Raw genomic sequence first — 27012 nt, forward strand, 5'->3', positions numbered from 1 at the left:
TTTGTTTGCACAGCTCATATTCCAAGGTGGTACCCCATGACTATATTATCCAATCATGTTCAAACTAACACACATGATAATATTATCCAACCATATTAGTACATGTCCATGTTCACCTCTCATACTGTCAACGCATACTTGTTCTTCGAGGAAATAGCTTATTTTCCTTTTCATCATCCAAAATGTCTAAACAAGCCATTCAGCTGTATTCAAGATGGTTCAATGGTGTTTAGGATGGGCAATAAACCTGGCCTTATCTGAGAGGCCCACACAATGCGAATAAATTAAAGTAAATGTTGGACCTGGGAATGAAATCACAAAGTGAATCATATGCACGTTGGTTGATAACTGGCTAATTCTGCTTTAATAATGATGATTAAGCCTGGGTACCTTAAGTAGAATGCTGCCATCAATCCTTCCTGTGATAACTTAAGGGTTTTCCAGTTTTTTTCTGATGAAGGATGAAGTGTGAATAAGTCTCTTCAAAAGTGGAACTTAAGTAACAAGATAAGGTTTATTTCATTTTGGTGTACTATATACAATACTATGTAGGTTATCATATATTCAGGTTATATTATACCGATGGCAACATGATTAGAAAACATGACCAATCCAACTACAACTTCACAGAACTGTCTAAAAAGTCTACAAGACACTCTAAACACTCCTCAGAGGTATCTTTAATAATATGAGAGTTGGCAGTGCTTCAGCTTCATTCCTAGATTAACCGTTTCATACCCATTACCACATACAAAACATTTTTCCTGCTAACGTCAGATCAAATCATTAGAAAGTAAACTAATGAACTGGGTGGCCTTGACTCTGAGACTGGAGTGCATCTCAGATTTCCAATCCATAACAGACAGGATTTTCATTGATCTGAGATTATTATGCATTAAGTATAGGCCTTGGGTCTATTAGAGCAGAGGCATCTATCTGGAAAATATCAGACACCAACAATTACAATATAAACCAATTTGATTTTGGAAATAAAATTATTGCAATTCTTGAACATAGTGCCATAGCTACTTCTGATCAACAACTTTATCCTATGTAAACCAATTTATTGTGTGATACATACTATTTGGAAAGTGAACAACACATTTTGTGCTTATTATCCTTATGTTTGATATTGGGATGTTTCAGTGACTCGGTGGAGATGTGTTTGTGTGTAGCAGTGAATGCCCAGTGTATTGTACATAGCAAGCTAGAATGTACTGGTTTATAAAGTAAGGATGTTAAACTATATTGATTACAACATAGGTGTGAATCCTTTAAGAAAGTTGATTGGTCTGTAACTTTTAGAAGCTGCACATAGTGACTTCAGGAATGGAATTATCTCACTTTGAGAAACAGATCTCCCAGCACTGTTCACACTAGTGCACCACTCATTGCTGTTATCTAAGAAAAACTATTTTGCCATACTAGTGACAGTCCAAAGAAGTTTCACTCAACTGATCCTGGGTATGGGAGGGATTGTCTTATGGGGAGAGTTTGTATAAGTGGGGTCTGTACTGAGTGAGGGGTGTTTTATTGAATTGTAAAGACTCTAACAGGATTTAACAGGTAAATGTGAGGAGGCTGCTTCCTCTTGTGGGACATTCTAGTCTCAGAGGGTATAATCACAGAATAAGGGGTCACCCATTGAAGACAGAGATGAGGAGAAATTTCTTCTCTCACAGGGTAGTGAATCTGTTGAATTCTTTGCCAAACATGGCTATCCAGGCTGGATTTTTTTCAAGGCTGAAACAGACAGACATTTAACCAATGAAGGGAATCGAGGCTTACAGGGAAAAGTGGAGTTGAAGATTATTGGATCAGCTATGATCTAATTGAATGGTGGAGTACACACAATGGGCTGGATGGCTTACTTCTGCTACTACGTCTTATGGTCTAACCTGAAGAAGACCCGTTTATGCCTGCCCTCTGCTTCCTGTTAGCCACCTAATCTTCCATTCATGCCAATGTGCTTTCCCCTACACTGTGATCTTGTCTTCCTGCAATAATTTTCAATGTGGCATTTTATTAAAGGTCTTCTGAAAATCTAAGTACCAGTGGTTCCCCTTGATCCACAGCACATGTTACTTCCTTAAAGAACTCCAACAGATTGGTTAAATTGGATTTGCCTTTTATAAAATCATGTTAACTGTCTCGTGAAGCTGAAATTATCTAAGTGTCGTACTTTATTTTCCTTAATAATAGATTTTAACATTTTGCTTAGAGCAGATGTCAAGCCAATTGGCATTTAGTTTCCTCTTTACTGCCACACTTCTCTTTGAATATAGCATTTACATGTGCTATCTTCAAATCTAATGGGACCTTACCAAAATCTAGGTAGTTTTGGGAGATCAAAATCATTGCATCAACTATCTCACTAACTACTTCTTTAAGACAATAGGATGAAGTCCATCAGGACCCAGCACTTGACAGCCCACATCTCCAACAATTTCCTCACCACTTTGCTGATGATTGTAATTTTCCTGAGTTCCTCCCTCTATTCCATTTCTGGATGTCAAGTCATTTTTGAGATGTTACTTACATCTTCTATAGGGAAAAGTGATGCAGGATACCCGTTCAATTTATCTGTCATCTCGTTATTTTCTATCATCACTTTTCCGGTTTCATTTTCTAAGGGATTAATGCTAAATTTGATCACTCTTCTCTTGTTTAAATGTGTGAATAAGCTACTATTTATTTTTTATATTTCTGGGCATTTTACTTGTACTGTTATTTTTCTATCCTTAATAATTTACCATCATCTTTACTGCTTTTTTATATTCTTTCTAATCTTCTGATATGCCTCGTGTCTTTGCATAATTACATGTTTTTTTCTTTAAGTTTGATATTACCTTTAACCTTTCTGGTTAATCACAGATTGTCGGTCTGCCTGTTGGAACTTTTCTTATTTGCTAGAATGCACCAATTTTGTATATTTTGAAATATCCACTTAAATATCTGCCAGTGCATTACGATTGACCTATCTTTTACACTAGTTTGTCAATTGATCTTAGTCAGCTCTGCTTTCATTCCCTCTTAATTGCCTGTATCTAAATTCAGAGCTGAAAAATGTGTCGCTGGAAAAGTGCAGCAGGTCAGGCAGCATCCAAGGAGCAGGAGAATCGACGTTTCGGGCATAAGCCCTTCTTCAGGAATTTTCTAAATTCAGAAAAGTAGTTTCAGACTTATTCCTCTTTCTCTCAAACTAAAATGTAAAATTCAAACATTTTGTGATTACACTGTGTTATTGTTAATTAATCCTACCTCTTTGCACAGTACTAAGTCTATCCTCTACTAGTACAAGTAAATTCTGCTGTCTGGTCAGATCCATATTTGTTATAAAAAGAAGCTGAAACCATTCCATCATTCTATTCACTCCTCAACTGGGCTAATCTCTTGTCATCTGACTTTTCCAGTAGATGTAGATTAAAATCTCCCATGACTATCACTCTGCCTTTCTATCAAGGTTCCATTATGTTCAGCCTTATCGTGTGGTTACTGTTATGTGGCCTGTATACCACTCCCACAGCTGTTACCTTCATCATTTCTCATCTCTATCCAAACTGTTTCACTAATCACCTGTATCACCTATCAATTGAATTAGTAAGACTTTAAAAAGTCCTTTAATAAATAATCCTCAAGAAACTCCATAGAACAATACTTAAAAGAATTGTTTTGATGGATAATAAGGTTCAAAGAAGGGGATCCGTTGACACATTTAAGAACAACAAAGTTGTCTGCAATTATCTGACAAAGCCGTGGTTGCAAAGTTGTATCATATTAAAACCTGCGCATCCAATGGTCTTTACGAAAAAAGGCATAGAGTATAAAAGCACAGAATTTTTGCTGAACTTACGTAAAACACTCCACACCCACTGTAGTTATAGTTACCAATTCACAGCACCAGGAGAATATAAAGGTTTTGTAGAATTGTCAGAGGAAATTTACAAATATGTCGCCAAGGATAAGGGATTACAGAGAAGCTGGAGTTCTGCTTAAAAGAAAGAAACCTGAGGGGATTTGATGAAGATTTGTAAAAATGTGAAGGATTCAGATTGAATAAATAGAAGCCTTTTCAAATGGCGAAAGGATTGATAACCAGAAGACACAGGTTTGCTTCATAAATTGATTCGCATAAGAACCAGAAGCAACCCAACGAAAAGCTTTTCCATAAAGAGTGGTTATTAAGTTGACCTTTCTGGCATTCCCTCCCTGCTATTCTGATGGATACAGATTCAAATTAGTGTTCAAAAGGAAATTGAATAGTTAGTTGTAGGAATTAACATGAAAGTACAGATGGAACTGACTATACTTCTCTTGCAAAGAACTGGCACAGGCTCGATTAGTAAAATGACCTCTTTTTATATTTCACTCTTCTTTTTTCCAGGTCCCAAAGTCCAACATGGAGGCACTCAACAGAAACTGTTGAGGTTTAAAAGGAGTTGTGGGATAATGGGCCTGGGAACAACAGAAACCATTGTTCCCAGACCCATTATCCCACACCTCCTTTTAAACCTCAACAGTTTCTGTTGAGTCAAGGCCAATGCTTTCTCTCCCAGGCTCTGGGACAAGGATAAACTGAAAACAACAGCACATATACTCTCCAGAGCAGTTTTATATAACAAGATGTTGATTTAATTGATGAATTGAGTTGCACATTCAGTCCCCTGTGGTACAATGGCCAGCAAGCTGGAATAAACCGAAACAAATCTGTCAGGTGCAGATTCAAGGCTAAGAATTCATCAGAATATGTCAACATTGTGCAGAGGGTTGGCTAAACAAATGGTCTAGCGGCATAATCATGTAGGTTTCTTTTGAACATAGAAAACATTTCATTACAATTGATGAGATGTTAGTCCATGATGACAGGTTAGTTATTCAGAGAAGAGACCTTAAAGCAACCACATCAAGATCTACAAGGTAGTCTGGAATTTCAAAAGATATTGAAGAGATTATTTCTAATTGCCTGGTATGTGCAATTTGCCAATCAGAACACAAAGAACTAAATTTCCAACTAAATACCATTGATTACTTTTCATGGTGGGTTTAAGTTAAACGTTGTAAGCTCCTGTTAGAGACCAGACCAGCCTCATCCCAAAATATATTCTGCAGTTAGCCTAAACCTTAATTTCTATTTTATTCTAAAGACAACTGTAAAACGCTGTGTTCCAGATATGATTTGATTGGTCCACCACTAAGCTTTAATCAAAATACACTTTATTCTTTCAATGTAATTAAATGCAACAAAACAAAGAATTGATATAACTTTACTGATATACTGAACTAGAAATGTATTACTTAACCACTAACTGTTCCAATATAGACAGCATTACATAGACACATGCTTTGGCAAAAAAAATGTAATACATCATAACAGTTACAATTCTCACATGCTGTCTCTCTCCAGTCCAGCAGAAAGAAATGCTGAGAGAAACCATCTGCTCTTTCTGATAGCTAAGAGGTGTGATGATACTATTCCTTGAAGAGGGCGTTGCCACAGTGGTACTGAAATGTCTGCTTCAGACAGACCATTGGTAAACAATTCGCAAGTTCTCCTGAGTGTTTCTTTTGGGTGGGGTCAAGGCTCATAAAGGAAGGTCTCTTGTTTTGTTTTCAGTTAGTAAGAAGGTTTCTGCTGGCTGCTAAAAGTGAAAAGCTTGAGTTCCCAGCTGCTAGAGTCTTAGACAGTTAGGCTTCCACTTAAAAATTAAACAGGGAAGATTGTTAATTTCGGTGATAAACAAAGCTCACTCACTTCAATAATTTCAGTCCGAGACAAGATCTGAATCAGTAGTGTCGTTTATTTTGCTCTTGCAAGAGGGGTGTGGTGTCTACTGTGTACAAAGGCAGTCACACACACACACTGAATTCAACTAGTACTTATGTAATTCGTTCCTATTCTTTCATTCCATTGCTCCTCCCCTGTTTACATCTTCCACCTCTCTAAGTCTGGCACCCATTACTCTTGTTCATTTCTTGCCTTGTCTGTGACAAAATGCTTATTTCTGGCCTCACAAGGCCGTTTGGCCACATCCCACCATGGTCCATTGTTAGGTATATCCTCCTTCACTACCATCTGTTTCCTTCACTTGTTATGACCTTATGATCTCATGACTTCTTGATCATGGTTTGTTCTTATTTTTGCAGAAGCAGGAAATAGATACTTATAACTACTGTTGGTACAGGCATATCTAGCTTAACCCCCTCCCCTCACAGCACCTTATCTATTTGTCCGTAACATCCACTATTGTTTGCAGGCACATTTCATTCTTGTATACACATTTTAGCTAATACAAAAACAATTATATATTTCCTTCATATAGTTTTCATTTTGTTGACTCAGCTCTTGGCTGAAACAATTATACACTGGTGTGAGTTCACTTACATTGCATAAGTAATTATGATTGCAGAAGTAACACTACTTTACCTATATCCCACATTTCTTTTGGACTGGAGAGAGGCAACACGTGAGAACCAGAACTGTTTTGTTAAATTGCATTTTTTCCAAAGGTTGTGTTTGTGGGATACTGCGTATATAAGAATAACCAATGATCAATGGGTAAATCATATATTATCTTGTTAAGTATTTCAGTAGAGTTATGCCAGTTCTTCTTGGTGTTTTAAGCTGTTTGTAAGAATAAAGTGTGTTTTGCTTTAGGCCTAGTGGTGGGCTAATCGAATTAGATTTGGAACACAGCACCTTACAGGCACTCAAGGAACACAGGCAGTTCGCAGAAACATTGCAATAGAAAATCTGCAGCTCGGAAATCAAAATCAAATCAAATTATTTGCAAGAGTAAAGGGAAAAATATTCAAATGTGATTGTGGAGTGGAAGTCGAGGTTGATCTTTCAGGTCTGTAGTGGGTTCAGCTTTTCAGAGCATTTTTCAATACATGCAATTTTTTCAATTTTGGCTTTTTCACTTTCAAGATGGCGGTGGTGTAGGGCTCTTGAGCTGGAGCTCGTCTATTCACTATATCTTTTCTTCCTTGTTCTCTCTCTTTTTGCTTTGCTTTTCTTTACTTTTTTAACACCCTGCCCCCACCCCCAGTTCTCAGGCAGCATCAGCAATGTCTGGCATGAAAGCCAGCAGGGACTCATGGACGCAGCGTCGACCACACCTCCCAGAGCCAGCATGGACCCCTCCTCTCGGACCCAAGCAGAGTCCACGCTGGGTCCGGGAGATGGAGAACCTGCTGGGTCTGCATGGTGGGGTCCATGCCTGGGACCAGGAGGTGGGGTCCAACCTCGCGGACCGAGCGTGATCCCGACCTCCCGGACCCAGCAGAGACCCCACCTCCCGGACCCAGCAGAGACCCCACCTCCTGGTCCCACCGTGGACCCCACCCCCTGAACCCAGCGTGGACCTGACTTGCTGGACCCAGCATGGACCCCATCATCTGGACCAAGTGTGGACTCCACACCTGGACCAGGTGACAACCCCACCTCCCAGAACCAACGTGGACTCCACCTCCCAGAACCAGCGTGGATTCTGCCTCCTGGACCCAGCGTGGATTCTGCCTCCTGGACCCAGCGTGGACTCCACCTCCCAGAGGTCTTGGTTGAAAGCCTGATAGTCTTACTTCTCTGATTTTTCTAATTTATTGCTGGACATCTTACTTCCTTATTTTTCTAATATTTTTCCCCAGGAATTTGTATGTAAGAATCTGTACCTAGGTAGCTTGGTACCTCAGAAGGCACCATGACGATTTTCAAACTTTTCACTGAACTCATGTGAGGACGTGTGACCAAGTTAATTCAATAAAGCTAGTTCAATTACACTTGTCTTTAAATAGGTATAAAAGTTAGGGTCTAGGCTGTCTCCTTATGATATTTTGGGGTGGGGGGATGAATCTGGTCTCGCAATACAGAGGAAAGCTTTGTTTAGGTCTTCAATGTAGAATTAGAATTAGAATTTACAAGTAGTTCTGTTATAATGTGTGTTTTGTCAATGCAAATTCACTGTAATGCAATTGATGAATTGGACATGCTACAGTGCAAACGTTTAAAACATGTTGGCTGTAACGTGATAACAGCGCCAGCGCTGTTTCTAAAGTGCGATGTTTCTATAACGTGGGATTGCACAAGAACGCAACCATCATATTATAGAAGAACTGACTGTATTGTCAAGTGTATTCAAGCATAGGAATGCACGAGTACAATGAAAAGTGCATAAAGTTGGCATTCTGCAACACCATTTTCGTTATAAAATCAGAATCTCAAAAAACAAGCAGAAATAAAAGAAAATCAAAAGGTAAGAAAACCTGACAGCAGAGAAAACTCTAGCTGTCGCCTCCAGCAGCTCAGTAAGAAAGAAAAATCAATTTTGTAATCGTACCAGTCTCCATCACTTCCTCTGGCAGCTCAATACATACACACACCATCCACTGCATGAAAACGTTGCCCCTTAGGTTCCTTTTAAATCCTTCCCTTCTCAAGTTAAACCTATGCCCTCTAGTTTAATCTCCTTCACTCTGGGAAAAGACCTTGTCTATTTACCCTGTCCATGCCCTTCATGAATTTATAAGGTCACCCCTCAGCTGCTGGTGCTCCAGCCTATTCATTCTCTCCCTCCAGCTCAAGCCCAGCAATCTTAGCAACGTCCTCATAAACCTTTTCTGAAGACTTCCTAGTTTTACACCATTCTTCTTATAGGAGGGAAATCAGAATTGTATGTAATACTCCATTGGCCTAACCAATGTCCTTAACAGCTGCAACATGACTTCCCAACTCCAAGACACAATGAAAGATATAAAGAGGACCGAACGGGCAACTTTTTCACACAGGATGGTGCCTGTATGGAATGAGCTGCCAAAGGAAGCAACGGATTACAACATTTAAAAGGCATCTGGATGGGTATGTGAATAGGCAGGGTTTAGAGGGATATGGGCCAAATGCTGGCAAATGGGATTAGATTTATTTAGGATATCTGGTCGGCATATACAAGTTGGACCAAAGAGTCTGTTTCCATGCTGTATATCACTATGAATCTATGATGTATTACAAAAGGAATCACGTCTTGTATTTTTCTCTCGGTCACAATCCAGAATTATTTATTTTCTTTCAGGAGAGGAAATTATTCCTGACTTGATGAATCCATTGCCCTCAAGCTCTCTTCTTTTCCTTATTTGATAAGGAACTTCCTCTAATTTTCTATTTTTAATTTCATTGCTAGACATGCATTGAATATTATGAATGCCTTTTGAGTCAATTTCCATCAAATAGAGCAGCTATTTTCCATTGTTTATGTTTTCGGCTACTTGATTTGTTGCCAGGTAGTGTAAAGAGATTTCAGTGAATCTTAGAGCCCAGAAAGTGTGAAAGCAGGCCATTAGGCCCATTGAGTCCACACTGATGGCTGGGTGGCAGGGTGAAATGTGATGAGGATGCTAGGAGATTACAGGGTGACCTGGACAAGTTAGGTGAGTGCTCAGATGATGGCAGGTGGCACTTTCACGTGGATAAATGGATCCTTATCCACTTTGGTGGCAAGAACAGGAAGGCAGATTACCACCTAAGTGGAATCAATTTAGGTAAAGGGGCAGTACAGAGAGATCTGGGGGTTCTTGTACACCACTCAATGAAGGTAAGCATGCAGGTACAGCAGGTAGTGAAGAAGGCTAATAGCATGCTGGCCTTCATAACAAGCGGGATTGAGTATAGAACCAAAGAGGTTCTTCTGCAGCTGTACAGGGCCCTGGTGAGACCACACCTGGAGTAATGTGTGCAGTTCCAGTCTCCAAATTTGAGGAAAGACATTCTGGCTATTGAGGGAGTGCAGCGTAGGTTCATGAGGTCAATTCCTGGAATGGTGGAATTCCTGGTTATGTATATGAACTGTACAATAACATCAGTAAGCACAGAAACTCAATTATGTAAGTCTGCAAAATCATTCCTTATAAATAAACTTGTGTTCTAAATAAACCTTTCAAGGTATCGTATTCAAGAAGAACCAATTTATTGGTGATATATTATGTGGCCTAACATTTAGAAAAGTACAAACAGAATCATGGAAAGCATATTGTACAGGACTAACTTCCTTAATTTTCTTCACAATAATCCCATAGGATTTTTTATAGTTGGCTGAAGAGGAAGATGAGGCTTCAATTTTATATCTTATGCAAGCGCCAACAATGCTGGCAGAGCAGTGCATCCTCAGTATTGCACTGGAGTACCAGCCTTTACTTTTGTACACATTATTCCTGAAGTGGGACTTGACCTCTAGACCTTACCACTGAGTACTAACAACTGATCCAATGCATCAACCTGACTGTAGCTAGACAAGTAATTAATGTGACTGTTTAAAATCCATTTCACAAATAAGTTCAAGACTGGGAACACCCCAACTGGGTGAGTAGTTGGAAGCATTCACATCACAAATATACTAAATTGGCCAAATCTCCCAATTTACAAACCTTTCCAATGTCTCATGTTGAAACATCTTCCTTCAGAGAGGAGCTGTGCTAGTTCAGAAAGTACTGCAGGCCCCATCCACAACTTTTAAGAAAAATCACTGTTTGATGTTGCCAAGGTTTCAAAATTTCCCTTAGCAGATGTGTCTAAAGTCTTCACAGAAACAATACATGGTCCTCAACAGGAACATTAATTGGGCATGAAAAAATTACCATGATATTTATAAGACAAATCCTACTGTGTTTTTTCCTCAGGTCTACGTCAATAAAGCATTACAATGTCACAAAACATACACCATGGGGCCAGATTTTATCTAACTCACCAGTTGGGAAATTGATGAGATTAGATGCAATTTTGATTTTATATTCCACAGGAGTTTACTTCCTATTGAAGTCAATGAGTTATATTGGGTGGGTCTAAAATGAACCTCTGCCTGGTCCTATGTTTTCCCTTTCCACAAGTTAGGTTTAAATTACCCTCTGTGCCTCAGCTGTCTTTGACATTTTGATTTTCTAATTGAAGTAATGGTGCACATCAATACTGATGCATCAAGTTCAAAATGCCGCAAAACCAATTGAAGGAAACAGTCCCATGATGCCAATCTCTAAGAACATACAAGTGTGTAATTTCACAGCAAATGAAGAAACAACAGCTTAAATGGCATCTGAGTGTCATTCACATATTCTCCAACATTGTTAACAGAGCATTTAAGAAATGTCATGTGAGCTGGGTGTAACGGCCAAAATTACTCTAATGGGCTATCGAGAAAAAACAGCATGACAATTTAACTGAACCGAGATTATTTTCCCTCAGTTTAAACTCAAAAACGTAACATATTAAATGCACAATGTGACACTGTCAATTGGAAGCACACTGTCATAAAGCAGCAAAATTACACATGGCTTGTTTCGATAAAAGAAACAAGTTTAACCGGGTGAAACAAAATTGTTGCATTGACAAATCAATGAAGGCTGCAGAATCCAACTGTGAGGAAGCCAAGTGCTGTCAAGAATGAATGGCATGAATGGTGTTGGAAGTAGTTATATTTTACAGCAAAAAAACTCTTGATGGCAATATTCCATAGCAATTTGAAGAGTTTCCCATATTACATCAGTGACTACACTTCTACAGTAAATCAAGCACTTTAGAATGTGGAGGTTATAAAGGTGCTATGTAAGTGCAAGTTCTTTCTGTCATGAAATGTAATTTCTCAAAAACATGTATACCTTAATTAGCTTTCAGCGTTTTCTGCATCAAATACAAACAATATTGACAGCAGGACATCCAAGAACTGTTCTCACGATTCTCATTTTACAATATAAGACAGACAGTCTCTCCACTCACTGGCTCTGCATTTTAATTAACAGCATATGTTGAAATGCTATTATTTTGTTTCTGCCCACTCATTTAAAAATTATGTAGTTTTGTCAAAATTCTATCCTTTCATAACTAAGTACAGTCCAGCCATTTTGTACTGTGCAATTGCAAACAACTTCTCCTGAATAAATTTTTAATTGTGTCACATTAAACAAAAATAATTTCTGTCAAGTCTTTAAAGTCAAAAACTTTGAACTTCATTAATTCTAGTCAGTTAAAATCAATTATCAAATTGATTAAAAGTGTTAATATCAGCTTTTAATTCTTTTGCAAACACAGGAATAGTTCCAGTAAAGTCTGAGTATTTTCAATCACATCTAACAAAAAAAATGGAAATGCAAGGAGAAATGTTATATTAAATTAAATATTTTTGTTCCACAGTGCCTATTCATCCTCTGCTGTATTGTATAAACCTCACGGATGGAATTAGTTCTCATTAGTGAGGAAAGTTAAACAGCTTATTTCTGTCTCTAAATAAATTGTACTTATGCAACACTAATAATCAGCTTGCTTCAAATAACAATGAGAAACAAGGGATTGACTTTAGTTTGGAGAAGGGGAGTGGCGATTGTTGAGGATGATGAGTAATTATACTCTCCACATACCAATTATAAACATGCCAGTTAATGTCAATACTCAATCTTTATCATGATGACTTTTCTAACAATATCCAAAAGATTATTGTTTGGGGTGGCAAGGTGGCTCAGTGGTTAGCACTGCTGCCTCACCCGAGTCCCAGATTCGATTCTAGCTTCGGGCGACTGTGCGTGGAGTTTGCACATTCTCCCCGTGTCAGCGTGGGTTTTCTCCGGGTGCTCCGGTTTCCTCCCACAATCCAAAGATGTGCAGGTTAGAGTGGATTGGCCATACTAAATTGCCCATTGTAATAGTTGCATCAGTCAGAGGGTAATGGATCTGGGTGGGTTATTCTTCGGAGGGTCGGTGTGGACTTGTTGGGCTGAAGGGCCTGTTTCCACACTGTAGGGAATCTAATTTCAAGACAAAAATGCTAAAAGCATGATTGTTTGGCTGACTTTCATATAAACTGATTAATAAGCATTTGGAAACAGTAATAAATGTTAACCAGTAACCAAACAATATTTCTGAACCAATCTGACAAAAAAGAATTGCAGTCCTTCATTACAGTTAAGAATAATGGTTGTTTGGAAGAATGCTGCATGTTTTATTATTGTGTCACATAAAGACAATTAAAACAACTTACAACACAAAAAAAAACAAAATGCATGAACACTATGGTTACTAAGCAACAAAATCAGAAGTCAATATGCTGTAATTGGATAAGATAGGAATCCAGGAAAGAGACTTGAACATGGATCAATAAAACATTAACCAACAGGGTATAATCAAATGGGCTAAATGGGTTCTTTTGTCCATGGAAAAAGGTACAGTTTTTTTTACAGAACTATGCACAAGATAATGATGTAATGGATTAATTTTGATTTTGAACTGTCTCAAAAATCAACACAATTAAAGTAGTTGGTTGAGGGAAGAATATTAAATAATATTGTGGATTCTGATCACTTTTTGGGGCAGTTAAGAAAGTTGAATTGAATTGGCCTTAACTGTAATGAACACACGAATGAGTGCAGTGGAAATTTTGTAATGTCTCCGCTTTGGCACCATCTCAGATACAGGGTTCTTAAATACAGATACTTAAGTATGTATTGCAGACTTGAGAGAATCATGAATTAATGTTCAGCATAAGAATAACAAATAAAGAAGTTTTTTTTAAAAAAACGTTAGCTCAAATTTTACGAATAAGTTCCTGTAAGAATAATAGTGTAGTTATGGTAGGGGATTTTAACTTTCCAAACATAGACTGGGACTGCCGATGTACCTACTAAAGAAGGTGCAAAATTTGACCTACTCTTGGGAAATAAAGCAAGGTAGATGACTGAGTTGTCAGTGGGGGGAGCACTGGGGCCAGCGACGATGATTCTATTAGTTTTAAAATAGTGATGGAAAAGGATAGACCAGATCTAACAGTTGAAGTTCTAAATCGGAGGAAGGCTAATTTTGACAGTACTCAGCAAGAACCTTCAAAAGTTGATTGGGTGTAGATGTTCACAGGTAAAGGGATGGCTGGAAAATGGGACGCCTTCAGAAATAAGACAATGAGAGTCCAGAGACAGTATATTCCTGTTAGGGTGAAAGGAAAGGTTGGTAGGTATATGGAATGCTGGATGACTAAAGAAATTGAGGGTTTGGTTAAGAAAAAGAAGGAAGCCTACGTCAGGTATAGACAGGGGAGATCAACTGAATCCCGAGGAGAATATAAAGGAAATAGAAGTATGCTGAAGAGGGAAATCATGGGGGCAAAAAGGGGACATGAGATAGCTTTGGCAAATATGGTGAAGGAGAATTCAAAGGGTTTTTACAAATGCATTAAAGACAAAAGGGTAATGAGAGAGTGAAAAGGACCCCTCAAAAATCAGCAAGACAGCCTTTGTGTGAAGATGCAGGAGATGAGGGGGGGGGGAGATACTAAACAAGTATTTTGCATCAGTGATTACTGTGGAAAAGGACATGGAAGATATAGAATGTGGGGAAATAAATGGTGACATCTTTTAAAAAGTCCATATTACAAAGGAGCAAGTGCTGGATGTCTTGAAAGGCATAAAGGTGGATAAAGCCCAAGGACCTGATCAGGTGTATCCTAGATGTCTATGGGAAGCTAGGGAAGTGTGCTGGGCCCCTTGCTGAGATATTTGTATCATCGATAGTCACAGGTGAGGTGCCAGAAGACTGGAGGTTGGCTAACGTGGTGTCACTGTTTATGAAAGGTGGTAAGGAGAAGCCAGGAACCTATAGACCGGTAGCCTGAAGTTGTTGGAGGGAATCCTGAGGAACAAGATCGACACAAATTTAGAAAGGACTAATTAGGGATAGTCAACATGGTTTTGTGGATGGAAAATCATGTCTCACGAACTTGATTGAATTTTTTGAGAAAGTAACAAAGAGGATTGATGAGGGCAGAGCGGTGGATATGATCTATATGGACTTCAGTAAGGTGTTCGACAAGGTCCCCATGGGAGACTGCTTAGCAAGGTTTGATCTCATGGAATACAGAGAGAATTAGCCATTTGGATACAGAACTGGCTCAAAGGTAGATGACAGAGGGTGGTGGTGGAGGGTTGTTTTCCAGACTGGAGATCTGTGACCAGTGGAGTGCCACAAGGATCAGTGCTGGGGTCCAATATCTTTCATCATTTATGTAAATGATTTGGATATGAACACAGGAGGTATAGTTAGTAAGTTTGCAGATAACACCAAAATTGGAGGTGTAGTGGACAGCCAACAAGGTTACCTCAGATTACAACAAGATCTTGATCAGATGAGCCAATGGGCTGAGAAGTAGCAGATGGAGTTTAATTTAGATAAATACGAGGTGCTGCATTTTGGGAAAGCAAATCTTAGCAGGACTTAAACACTTAATGGTAAGGTCCTGGGGAGTGTTGCTGAACGAAGAGACCTTGGAGTGCAGGTTCATAACTCCTTGAAAATAGTTTCACAGGTAGTTTGGATAATGAGGAAGGCATTTGGTATGCTTTCCTTTATTGAGGATAAGAGTTGGGAGGTCATTTTGTGGCTGTACAGGGCGTTGGTTAGACCACTTTTGGAATATTGCGTGCAATTCTGATCTCCTTCCTATCGAAAGGATGCTGTGAAATTTGAAAGGGTTCAGAAAGGATTTACAATCATGTTGCCAAGGTTGGAGGCCTTGAGCTACAGGGAGAGACTGAATAGACTGGGGTATTTTTCCTGGAGCATCAAAGCTCAGAGGTGACCTCACAGAGATTGATAAAGTCATGAGAGGCATGGATCGGATAAGTAGACAAGGTCTTTTCCCTGGGGTGGGGGAGACCAGAACTAGAGGGCATAGTTTTAGGCTGAGAGGGGAAAGATATAAAAGGGACCTAAGGGGCAATGTTTTCACGCAGATGGTGGTGCGTGCATGGAATGAGCTGCCAGAGGAAGTCATGGCAATTGGTACAATTGCAACATTCAAAAGGCATCTGGATGGGTATCTAAATAGGAAGGGTTTAGAGGGATATTGGCCAAGTGCTGGCAAATGGGACTAGATTAGATTGGATTCCCTACAGCGTGAAAACAGGTCCTTTGGCTCAACAAGTTCACACCGACCCTCCGAAGAGTAACCAATCCAGACCCATTTCCCTCTGACTAATGCACCTAACAATATGGGCAAATTAGCAAGGCCAAATCACCTAACCTGCACATCTTTGGACTGTGGGAAGAAACTGGAGCACCTGGAGGAAACCCACGCAGACACGGAGAGAATGCACAAACTCCACACAGACAGTTGCCCAAGGCTGGAATTGAACCTGGGTCCTGGCACTGTGAGCCACCGTGCTGCCACATTAGGTTGGGATATCTGGTCGGTATGGACGGGTTGGACCGAAGGGTCTGTTTCCGTGCAGTACATCTCTATCATTCTATCACTCTAAGTTGGTGCCAGCCTTCTGACTGCCTGGGCCAAGTCTCTACAACATACTGGGCTGCAAACCTCAAGGCCTCACTCCTAGTCCCAAGACCCTCGCCAATGGGACTCACCTCCCCCCCCCATGCAGGCCTGGCTTGGGACTCAGCTCTGGGAACCACCCCCTACCTGTGCTGGCCTGGCCTGGGACTCACCACCGGGACTCACCGCCCCTGTGTTGGCCTGGCCCAGGACTCATCTCCGAGACTCACCGCCCCTGTGCAAGCCTGGTCTGGGACTCATCTCCAGGACTCACTGCCCCTGTGCAAGCCTGGCCTTAGTCTCATCTCCAGGACTCACCGCCCCTGTGCTGGCCTGGTCTGGGACTCATCTCCAGGACTCACTGCCCCTGTGCAAGCCTGGCCTTAGTCTCATCTCCAGGACTCACCGCCCCTGTGCTGGCCTGGTCTGGGACTCACCATCGGGACTCACCGCCCCTGTGTTGGTCTGGCCTGGGACTCATCTCCGAGACTCACCACTCCTGTGCAAGCCTGGCCTGGGACTCATCTCCAGAACTCACCGCCCCTGTGCAAGCCTGGCCTAGAACTCTCCTCTGGGACTCACCTCCTCCCTGTGCCGGCCTTGCCTGGGATTCATCTCCGGGACTTGCCTGGACTCACATACCACTGACCCCATACTAGCCTGGAGAAAGTGAGGACTGCAGTTGCTGGAGATCAGAGCTGAAAATGTGTTGCTGGAAAAGCGCAGCAGGTCAGGCAGCATCCAAGGAGCAGGAGAATCAACGTTTCATGAAGAAGGGCTCATGCCCGAAACATCGATTCTCCTGCTCCTTGGATGCTGCCTGACCTGCTGTGCTTTTCCAGCAACACATTTTCAGCCCATACTGGCCTGGCCAAGGAGTTGCCTCCCGGACCTGCTATGACCTTTGGTCTCCTCCATTTGCCTTGGGTAAGTTAAAGTTAAAAGTTTAAAACAAGGAGAGAGAAAAAGGGAAAATAATAGGTGGAGCAGAGGAGCTCTGGCTGGAGCGTCTTATGCTGCTGCCATCTTGAATGACATTTTTCAAAGCTTTTTTTCACACATGGTGCTGTATTGTAGGGTGGATTGATTTTGTACACAATGTACAGTGTGTCAATAGATATGGGTGTGGCTGACATTGAGGAGAGGCATGGTTTGGCATGGAGGTATGAGGTGTCATGAATGCTGGTTGTAGGGATATAAATTGGCTGTAGGAGACATTAATAAGACTTCTTGACATATCTTTCAGCAGGTTCTTTTATACAGATTGTGGTTCATGAGACCTCTAAGGGACCATGAATCGTGAATGCTTGACAATCCATGAACATTACATAGAACTAGGACATGATTTTCCTCACGATGTAGCTGATGTGGTTCAGGCTGCAGACTTATGATCCACACCAGCTGTTACCCTTATCTAACTTTAATGAAAATTGACAATGCCAGGAATCCCAGAACTGAGTCCAGATCACCAACTGACCAAACAGCAGAGTCTCTCCCACTGTTAAAAAAATTCCAGTTCAATGTTTAAAACTAATGGTCCTTCATCAGAACTGAAGCCTATTTTTCTTTCCTTCAGATATCCAGTATCAACAGTACTTTGCCTTTGCAATCTAGTATTGCATATTTTTTATTCTTTCATGGGATGTGGATGCTGGAAAGACCAGCAATTGTTGCCTATCTCCAATTGCCCTGGAATTGAATAGCTTGCTAGGCATTGCAGATCACAGTTTAGAGAAAACCACACTGCTAGCAGGTCATATCGGAACCAGATTGAGTAACAATGACAAATTCATTTTCTAAACAGTACTAGGAAACCAGGAGGGTTTTTGCAGAAATTGATGTTAGTTTGTTTTTTGTCTCTAATGGGGGCTAGCTTCATCTTCAAGCTTGATATTTTATTTTATTGACTGAATCAATGTGAATTTGAGCTGATATCCTCAGACCATTAGCTCCGGTCTCTGGTTGGTAATCACATTTACGTATTGCTACAAAGCCTCTGTTGATCCTTGGTCTCAGGTTCACATTCGTTCCAATAATCTTCATTATAAAAATTATGGTGACCTAATACTTCAGTATTTTCATGGCTTATGTTTTTTGAGAACTATGTTGGTCTGTATTATTTATTTAGATCAATTAAACTATTATTGCTGCAATCCTATCACGTTTTATCTCGCACTCTCTTCCACCCAGTATTTTGCCAGGGTTCACTGGTTTGATATAGAAGAGAGTAAAAACCTAAACTTACACAAGCATCTACTGACCCAAAAACAATTCATAATATTTTAAAAATTGTAAATACTGTTCTTATGGAAACAAATGCTGATCTAAATTTGCCGACAGCAGGCCCTGCATATCTCGGGTGAATAAGTGAATAAATTACAAATGGCTCACCTGTCTCTGATCTGAGCTGAGTTCTGAGGCTTCAGAATACAATCCTTTTTATTGTTTCATGAGAACTCATCATCCTTGTTCATGAAGGCTTTCAATTTACCATATTGGAAAAGTGTTTCTCATCTTCATTTTAACATGTCAAAAGTGTAAAAGAAAACAAGCCCAGCTGTCACAACATACTTACTCACACAACGTAATAAGTAGGGATTATACTCTAGAGTCAATAAAGTATGGAGCCAGAAAAGCACAGCAGGTCAAGCAACATCAGAGGAGCAGGAGAGTCAATGTTTTGGGCAGGACCCTTCATTAGGAGGGTCGTGAAGAAGGGCCCTGCCTGAAATGTCAACTCTTCTGCTCCTCTGATGCTGCTTCACCTGCTGTGCTTTTCTGGCTCCACATTTTATCGACTCTGACTTCAGCCCTCACTACCTCCAACGATTATACTTTACACTTTCCCTGCTCTGGAATTATTGCCGAAGTGTATTACGATTCCAAACAGCATTATCTATGTCTGTAACCCATCATGTTTGGTAGGCACTGTTTAAGTGGTTTCAGTTTGATGGAAGGCTAAAGACATATTGTTGGGATAGATTAAAAGGTCATTCTGGGATCACTCAAGGCTGACAATAATTGTCAATCACAAACAATATGCCCCCTGACCCAAAATTAACAATTGGCATCCACAGATAAAAAAAAGCAAAAAGGGGATGAGAGAAAGAGCTGATAAAATGCACACTTTTCGGTCCTTGTTGGGATCAAATTGATTTTTGATGATTGATTAGGTAAGTGCTATGTGACAGTCTCGTATTTTATGCAGAGATATTAAATATACATAAAGACTAGTTAATAAAACCAATGTTTCCCTGGGGCATTCTATGATTAAATATTATATGCAAGAGTTTTATCCCAGCTCATTAAAATAAAAATCCTTCTATACAAATGTACACCCTACTCTTATCAGTATGAGACCGCAGCTAGAAGCAAAGTAAATCATTGTTTATCTGATTTAAGAATAAACTCTCCCAAGTGGCTCCGGGTAAAGAAGACTTTATGTACCAGATCACAAATAGTTACAACTGCAAATCACAAAACGTCAATATTCATTTCGGTCTGAAATATAATTGCACCTGCAAAAAAAAACTAGAAGGCAGCTGCCAAAAAAACACTAAATTATTCTGAACAGATTTAGTAAACCAAAACTATTTATAAATCAGCTGTCTCATGATTCATTTCATTAAATAGATTCTGTTCCAAAAAAGTTGGAAAGCTCTTTAAGAAAGAGCTAGCAAATCACCTCCTTTGATGCTCTGTCAATCCATGTTCCAACTCTCCAATTTAAACATTAAAATTAGTCAATTAGTCAATGTTCAGGTCTACAATGAAGCAATTGGTTAAGACATCACACCTGCTCAGCAGAATTTCAAGCCCTACAAAAGCTGAAAAGAACACGAATATCAAATACAAGTAGTAGTGCACTTATGGTGCTGTTGTATGACCCTACCTCAGAGCCAGGAGGCCACGGTTCCAACTCCACCTTCCCCAGAGGTAGTGTGATTACATCTTAGAATAGGTAGATTTAAAAATAACGTATGCTATTTGCTGAGGGCTCTTATGGTGCATTGGTAGTGCCCTTACTGCTGGACCAGGAGGCCTGGATTCAAATCTAGCTGCTCCAGAGGCATGTCATAAGATGTCTGAGCAGGTTGATTCGAAATTATCTAAATACAGGTAGCCGTCAATTAATGCGGATTTGCCACAGCAAGGTTTTAATTTACTCCCCAACATTAATATAAGGCACATCTGATTCATGAAAATGTAGTCCTTACCCAACACTCAGCAATACAAAGTAAGATTTGTAGCTCAGGTTGAGGTTTTGGATGTAGGTTTGCTCGCTGAGCTGGAAGGTTCATTTCCAGACGCTTCATTACCCTGCTAGGTAACATCTTCAGTGGGCCTCAGGCAAAGCACTGCTGAAATGACTTCACCACAGGAAATAACATCATCACAGGAAATGACATTGCCAACCCAAAGAAATCCAAATATATAAACAGAAAGCAGGAATTTTCAGCATTGCTTCACCTGAGGCCTACTGAAGATGTTACCTAGTAGGGTAACAAAATTTCTGGAAATGAACCTTGCAGCTCAGCGAGCAAACCTACATCCACAAAGGAAGAATTGCATGTTCCAAAAAGCACTCCTGGCAATTTCTTGTACATTCAAGTTGTTTTTGCTATTGCCTGCCTGAATGGCATCTCTGCCTATCATGTCTCCTCAAGGCACTAGCTGTGAGAGCAAAGAAATTGCCCTAGGCAAAGCAGGAAATCAATTCAATGAGTGTATGATGTTATGGACTAGGCCAGACCACTCAAAACATTCTTCAGCAGGCAGCCCAGGCCATAACTTTGCAATTTGTTTCAGTAAGTGAAAATTACCCGGAGTAAGTTAGCTAGGTTGACTACAGGTTTTAAACTAGACAAAAACTTATTCACAAAATTACAGAATGAAACACAAAGAACAGAATAAAGAACACCTACTGAACTCAGTCATCCAAAGTAGACTTAATTATGCTATTCTGAATATACACAACAGTCCCAATAAACAAACCCCCTTAAACATAGAGTAAAAATGAAATAAAGGCTAACAAGTCGAAGTTAGAAGGGCAGAAGGAGAGAGACTCTTGCAGCCTGTTTCCACACAGCAGCACAGCTGAACTCCTAACTAAAGTTTTGAACTAAACTGCTCAACTAGAGAGCTGGTCATGCCCCCTTGATTTATACAGGTTACTGCTGAAAACATAAAAGCTTTGACCGAAAGTCTCATCTGTTAGCTTATAAACAAAAGGCCTTTCATCTCTGTACCAAACCAGTTAATTTAGAGCCTGAGTGGTTTACAACCCCTCTGGAAAAAAATCAAGGACACAGGAATCAAGGCTTGAGGAAAGGAACAGCTTTTAGAAAAATGACCAGCTTTATGACAGAAGTTAGGCATGCTCTCTTGATTCAAGAGTGCTGAGAGGAATGTGCAAATCCAAAGAGCTTTGTACCTCATTAATAAGACTTTGCATAGAATTCAGGATAATGCTTATATAATTAAAGTGAGTAGCAAAAATCTAACTCCGTTATATCCAGCTCAAATAGTTCATGCACAAAATCAGAAACTACTGGAAAACTCTACAAGTGCTGATAGTCTCTGTGGAGAGACAGAAAAGTTAATGTTTCGGGTCCAGTGACCTTTCTTCAGAACATACGTTTTGTGGAGTCTTTCCAGTAATTTCTGATTTTGTATCTGATTTCCCACATCCACAGTTTTGTTTTGTTTTTCAAATAGTTCATGTGCGTCCTGTGGTAGTGGTGACTTTGGAAAGACTTACAGCATCCTGGGCTGAACATCAAAATCAAAGAGATGTGTCTCTTGTCTTAGAACATAGAAGATAGAACATAAATCATTACAGCACAGTACAGGCCCTTTGGCCCTCAATGTTGCGCCACCCTGTGAAACCAGTCTGAAGCCCATCTATCCTACACTATTACATTCTCATCCATCTGCCTATCCAATGACCATTTAAATGCCTGTAAAGTTGGCGAGTCTACTACTGTTGCAGGCAGGAAGTTCCACACCCCTACTACTCTCTGAGTAAAGAAACTACCTCTGGCATCTGCCCTATATCTATCACCCCTCAATTTGAAGCTATGCTAGCCCTTGTGTTAGCCATCATCATCCTAGGAAAAACAATTTCACTGTCCACCATATCTAACCCTCTGATTATTTTATATGTCTCAAGTCACCTCTCAACCTTCTTCTCTCTAACAAATACAGCCTCAAGTCCCTCAACCTTTCCTTGTAAGACCTTTCCTGCACACCAGGCAACATCCTAGTAAATCTCCTCTGATCCCTTTCCAAAGTTTCCACATTCTTTCGATAATGCAGTAACCAAAACTGCAGGCAATATTGCAAGTGCAGCTGCACCAGAGTTTTGTACAGCTGCAGCATGACCTCTGGGTTCCAAAGCTCGATCCCTCCACTAATAAAAGCTAACACACCATATGTCTTCTTAACAGCCCTATCAACCTGGGTGGCAATTTTGAGGGATCTATGTATATGGATATGTGAGGAATGTACGGTTAGAACTGGCAGCGGGGTAGGGGTTGGTGAGGAGGCTGAGTATCAAGACTGAGGTGGTGGGGGTGTCAAATCAGGGCCTGGAGAAAGTAAGGGGTCACAGGGAAGTGTATTTGGCTGCATGTGATTTAAGTACAGGATCAGTTAATAGTTACTCAGGAGTTAGAACAGGTTCCTGAGCAACTATTTTACTTTATTTCATCAGAACTCTCTGAAGTCTCAGCTTTAAAAGGGGAATTTAATAGATTTCCAGGTGTAGAGGAAACGTTCAGTGGAAAATTCAATTCCTTGGGCAATTCCTTTGAGATGTGCCATGATGGGATTCCGCAGAGTCCCAATGCATAATTTCCATTAACGTTAGAATAGTTCCTGTCTGACCAATGGAAAATTCAGGCCTCATTTAATGGCCTAGTCATTGCTTTTTGGAGTGGAGTGTTCCAAAATGTCTCATAAACTCCTCGGAGAGAAATAAAACATTCTCCTCATCTTTACCTTCAAAGGCAACCTCTAATTTTAAAACAGTGCCTCCAAGTTCTGGACCCACTCACATGAAGAAACATCATTTCTACATCCACTTTGTCAAGACCATCCAGGATACTTCAATCAAGTCTCCTTGATTCATGTAAACTCTCATGGAAACATGTTCTGCTTGTCCAACCTATCCTCAGAAGACAGTGTATTCAATCCAGGTCACAAACTTGTGAAACACTTCTGAACAACCGCAATTGAATTTACAAACTGCTTTAAATAATGAGAGAAAAGCTACTCACAGTATTTGAGATTTGGTTTCATATTTGTCCTAAATAACTGAAAATAACAATCCTTTCTTTTCTGCTCAAATACTCTCAAAGTAAAGGATAGCATCCTAACAGCCTTCTCAATTATGTGCTGTCCCTGTATACTAACTTATTATGACGCATTGAAATTGCATCTTGGAATTCGACAGGTCTTTCTCAACTTAAGTAGCACTGTAACATTTGCAGGAAAAGTATGAAAGTATTAACTTCACATTTTTCTATCTTATATTCCATATGCCAGATTTTTGCTCACTCAGTCAATCAATCTGTATCCATCTGCAACTTCCTTATATCTTCTTCACAACTTACTTTCTTACACAACTTGGTGCCATTTCCAAATTTAGCTAGTTTTACCAATCAAGCAGGGCTGCTTTGTCCTGCATGGTGTCAAGGTTCTTAGGTTTTGTCAGAGCTGCACCCATCCAAGCAACTGGGGTGTATTCCATCACACTCTGTCCTGGCTTGGGCCATGTAGACAGTGTGAAGGCTTGGGAGTCAGGAGGTGAGTTATTTACTGCAGGATTCCTAGCCTCTGACCTGATTTTGTAGCCACAGTACTTAAATGGTGAAGCTGGGGATGGGCTGTAGGCAGTCTGCTCCCATAAATTGGAACTTCATTCCTATGAAGGCAATGGCTCTCGGTTGATTAGAGTCAAAGATCCGAGGAGCAGAACAATCAACACTTCGAGCATAAGCTCTTCACCAGCTCTCTATTGATTAGGCTGGACCCTCTGTGACAATTCCAGTCACTTTGTAACGAATGAAAATGTCAGCTCCACTGCTCCTGAAGACAAGAAAACTTCCATTTGTACAGCAATAACACTTAAAAATACATTTCCTTTGCTGCACATGATACTTATACTCCACTGACTCACTCAAAATAATGCCCAATATAATTTGATGATAAATATTATGATTGACTATCGTCAAAGCTCACAGAGACATTCAATGGAAACATTTTTAAGATAACACATGTGAAACAAATTATTCATGTAAAGCCCAGAAGATATGTTGACCTTTATAAAACATTGCAAAATGGTCAAGTATCAATTCCACTGTATGATACAGTAAGAGCGACAATGTTATTCCTTCATGCTATCATGAGCTTTGTTCTTGATAGCTCCATTCAGAAATTCTAACACTACAGATAAATGGATTTTTAATGAGGGATTGAAGCAAACTAGGTGGGCCACCTTATGATGTCCAGCAGCAAAAGGGAGACATCAATCAACTTTTAAATGGTATTTCATTTCAGCTTCAGTTGCGTTATGGTCTAAATTAGAATAATTCCTCCTTTGAGTAAGTATATTGCATACAAATGCCTTTAATCAATTAACCTGAATATAATAGGGAAGATTCTTCAATTTGATCTGCAAAAGAGTGTTGTACATTACTGCAGCAGTAATCCAGTAAATATTCCCAATTTAATGCAATAAATATATTATGTACTGGTTTGTTTCTGTCTTGAACTTCTAAGGATGAATACTTGGACAAAGCCTGACTTTTGTTTTCAAAGATTTCATCAATAGAGGGTTGAAAGTTAACAAATCTATTAAATCATCAGAAGAATCCTCTGGGGTTTGGTCTTGCCCCACTGTTAGACTGACAGAAAGATGATTATTGTAGTAAAATTAGGTCAGAAGGAGTGAACATCATCAACAGGCAATTCTGAATATAACTACATGAGAGGTGATCTCACTGAAATATAGATGATCCTTAAGGGGCTTAATCATGTAAATGTTGAGATGTTGTTTCCCTTTGTGGGACAGTCCAGGACCTCAGGGCATAGTCTCAGAATAAAAGGGCATTGATTTAAGCCAGAGATGAGGAGGAATTTGTTTTCCCAGTTGGTTGCGAGTCTTCAGAAGTCTTTGCTACAGAGAACCGTGGGGGCAGAACCCCTGGATATATTTAAAGCTGAGAGTGATAGATTCTTGATCACTAGGGGAATCCAGGGTTATGGGGAAAGGGCAGGAAAGTGGAAATGAGTAATGTTGGATCAAATTATGATCCCATTGAATGGCAGGGCAGGCTTGAGCAGTTGTGTGGCCTACTCTTGTTCTTATTTGTTCTGGTCTTTGTGATCTTAAAGATGAGTGAGAATTTCTAGTACCTCACACAGAAGAGAGACAAAGGTATTTTGATTGTTTCTCTTTGCAGACCAGATATATCTCCACTACAGTGGCCCCAGACAAGCCACGGTCACCTGGTCAGAAGCCAATCACAACATTCTAGTAAAGCAATCGTCCTGTTGCACAGAACCTATTGGCTCAATGCTACCTGCATTTGTTTTCAAACAATATAACATGGCAATAACTCACAATGTACTCCAGTAAAAATGAGTCTTAAAACTGCAGCCATCTCTTTGCGCAATCTCTTCGGTTTATAGCTACAGCTTTTTTTTTTGATCCCCAGTCCAAAAACTAAAGGGAAAAAAAAGTGGTTTCTACATATATCTTACCCTTATGGCTAAACATCATCAACCCTCACTTAAGGTAAAATCACTCATTCATGAACCATGGTGAAGCTGACCAGAATTGGAAGCCACTTACCCTTTTATTTTACACTCACTCCTGTTTTAAATCATTTGAATTCCATTTGGATTGATTTTGTGCTTTACTAATTACCTCTTGCTTTCTTTAGCTACCTTTATAGGCCACATTTTGATTCTCAGTGTGGTTTGATGATGGACAATTGATAATGATGTTAACTGGTCATGTGACTGACATCAACAGGAGTGATGATGTCAGATGAGAAGTTGCATGCAAAGAAAGGGATCTCAGGTCACTTTTCCAACCCCCAGTCCCTTTCATAACAGGTGACCATGCCTCTCCCACATGACCCCATTTCCAAACATGCTTTTACACTACACCTCCTTACATTTTGGATGCTCTTCAGAGGACATGGTGGCTCAGTGGTTAGCACTGCTGCCTCACAGTGGCAGGGACACTGGTTCAATTCCAGCCTCGGGCAACTGTCTGTGTGGAGTTTGCACTTTCTCGCCATGTCTAAGTGGGTTTTCAGCAGGTGCTCTGGTTTCCTTCCACAGTCCAATGATGTGCAGGTTAGATCGATTGGCCATGATAAATTACCCATAGTGTCCAGGGATGTGCAAGCTAGGTGGATTAGCCATGGGAAATGTATGGTTACATGGGTGGTGGTCTGTGTAGGATGCTCTTTGGAGGGTTGGTTGGACTCAAAGAGTTGAATGGCCTACTTCCACACTATAGGGATTCTATGATTTATATTTGACCCCCCTTATAATTTCATTGCCCTTGCCTCTCAGCTCTCCAGCCCCCAGTCCCCACAATATGGTTCCCCAGTCTCTTTTCTGCAACAGTGGCCCCTTTTATCACTATTACACCCTTACCCCTTGTCTTCATTGGATGGACTAATCACCCTAGACCTGACCTCAC

General features: G+C 40.2%; 1 protein-coding gene and 1 long non-coding RNA gene across 2 annotated transcripts in view; one reads left to right on the forward strand and one right to left on the reverse strand.

The window, feature by feature from the left end:
* Positions 1 to 26208, reverse strand: LOC122539897. Its single transcript, XR_006309201.1, has 3 exons — positions 26149 to 26208; positions 391 to 494; positions 1 to 302 (listed from the first exon to the last, which is right to left on the reverse strand). It is a non-coding gene; the product is annotated as an uncharacterized LOC122539897 (long non-coding RNA).
* LOC122539896 (G protein-activated inward rectifier potassium channel 1-like) overlaps positions 1 to 27012 on the forward strand; it is a 475827-nt gene that overhangs the window by 382923 nt on the left and 65892 nt on the right. The gene's annotated exons all lie outside the window — the stretch shown is intronic.

The sequence above is a fragment of the Chiloscyllium plagiosum genome, chromosome 33, assembly GCF_004010195.1.
Source record: "Chiloscyllium plagiosum isolate BGI_BamShark_2017 chromosome 33, ASM401019v2, whole genome shotgun sequence".
In the NCBI taxonomy this organism is placed as follows: Eukaryota; Metazoa; Chordata; class Chondrichthyes; order Orectolobiformes; family Hemiscylliidae; genus Chiloscyllium; species Chiloscyllium plagiosum.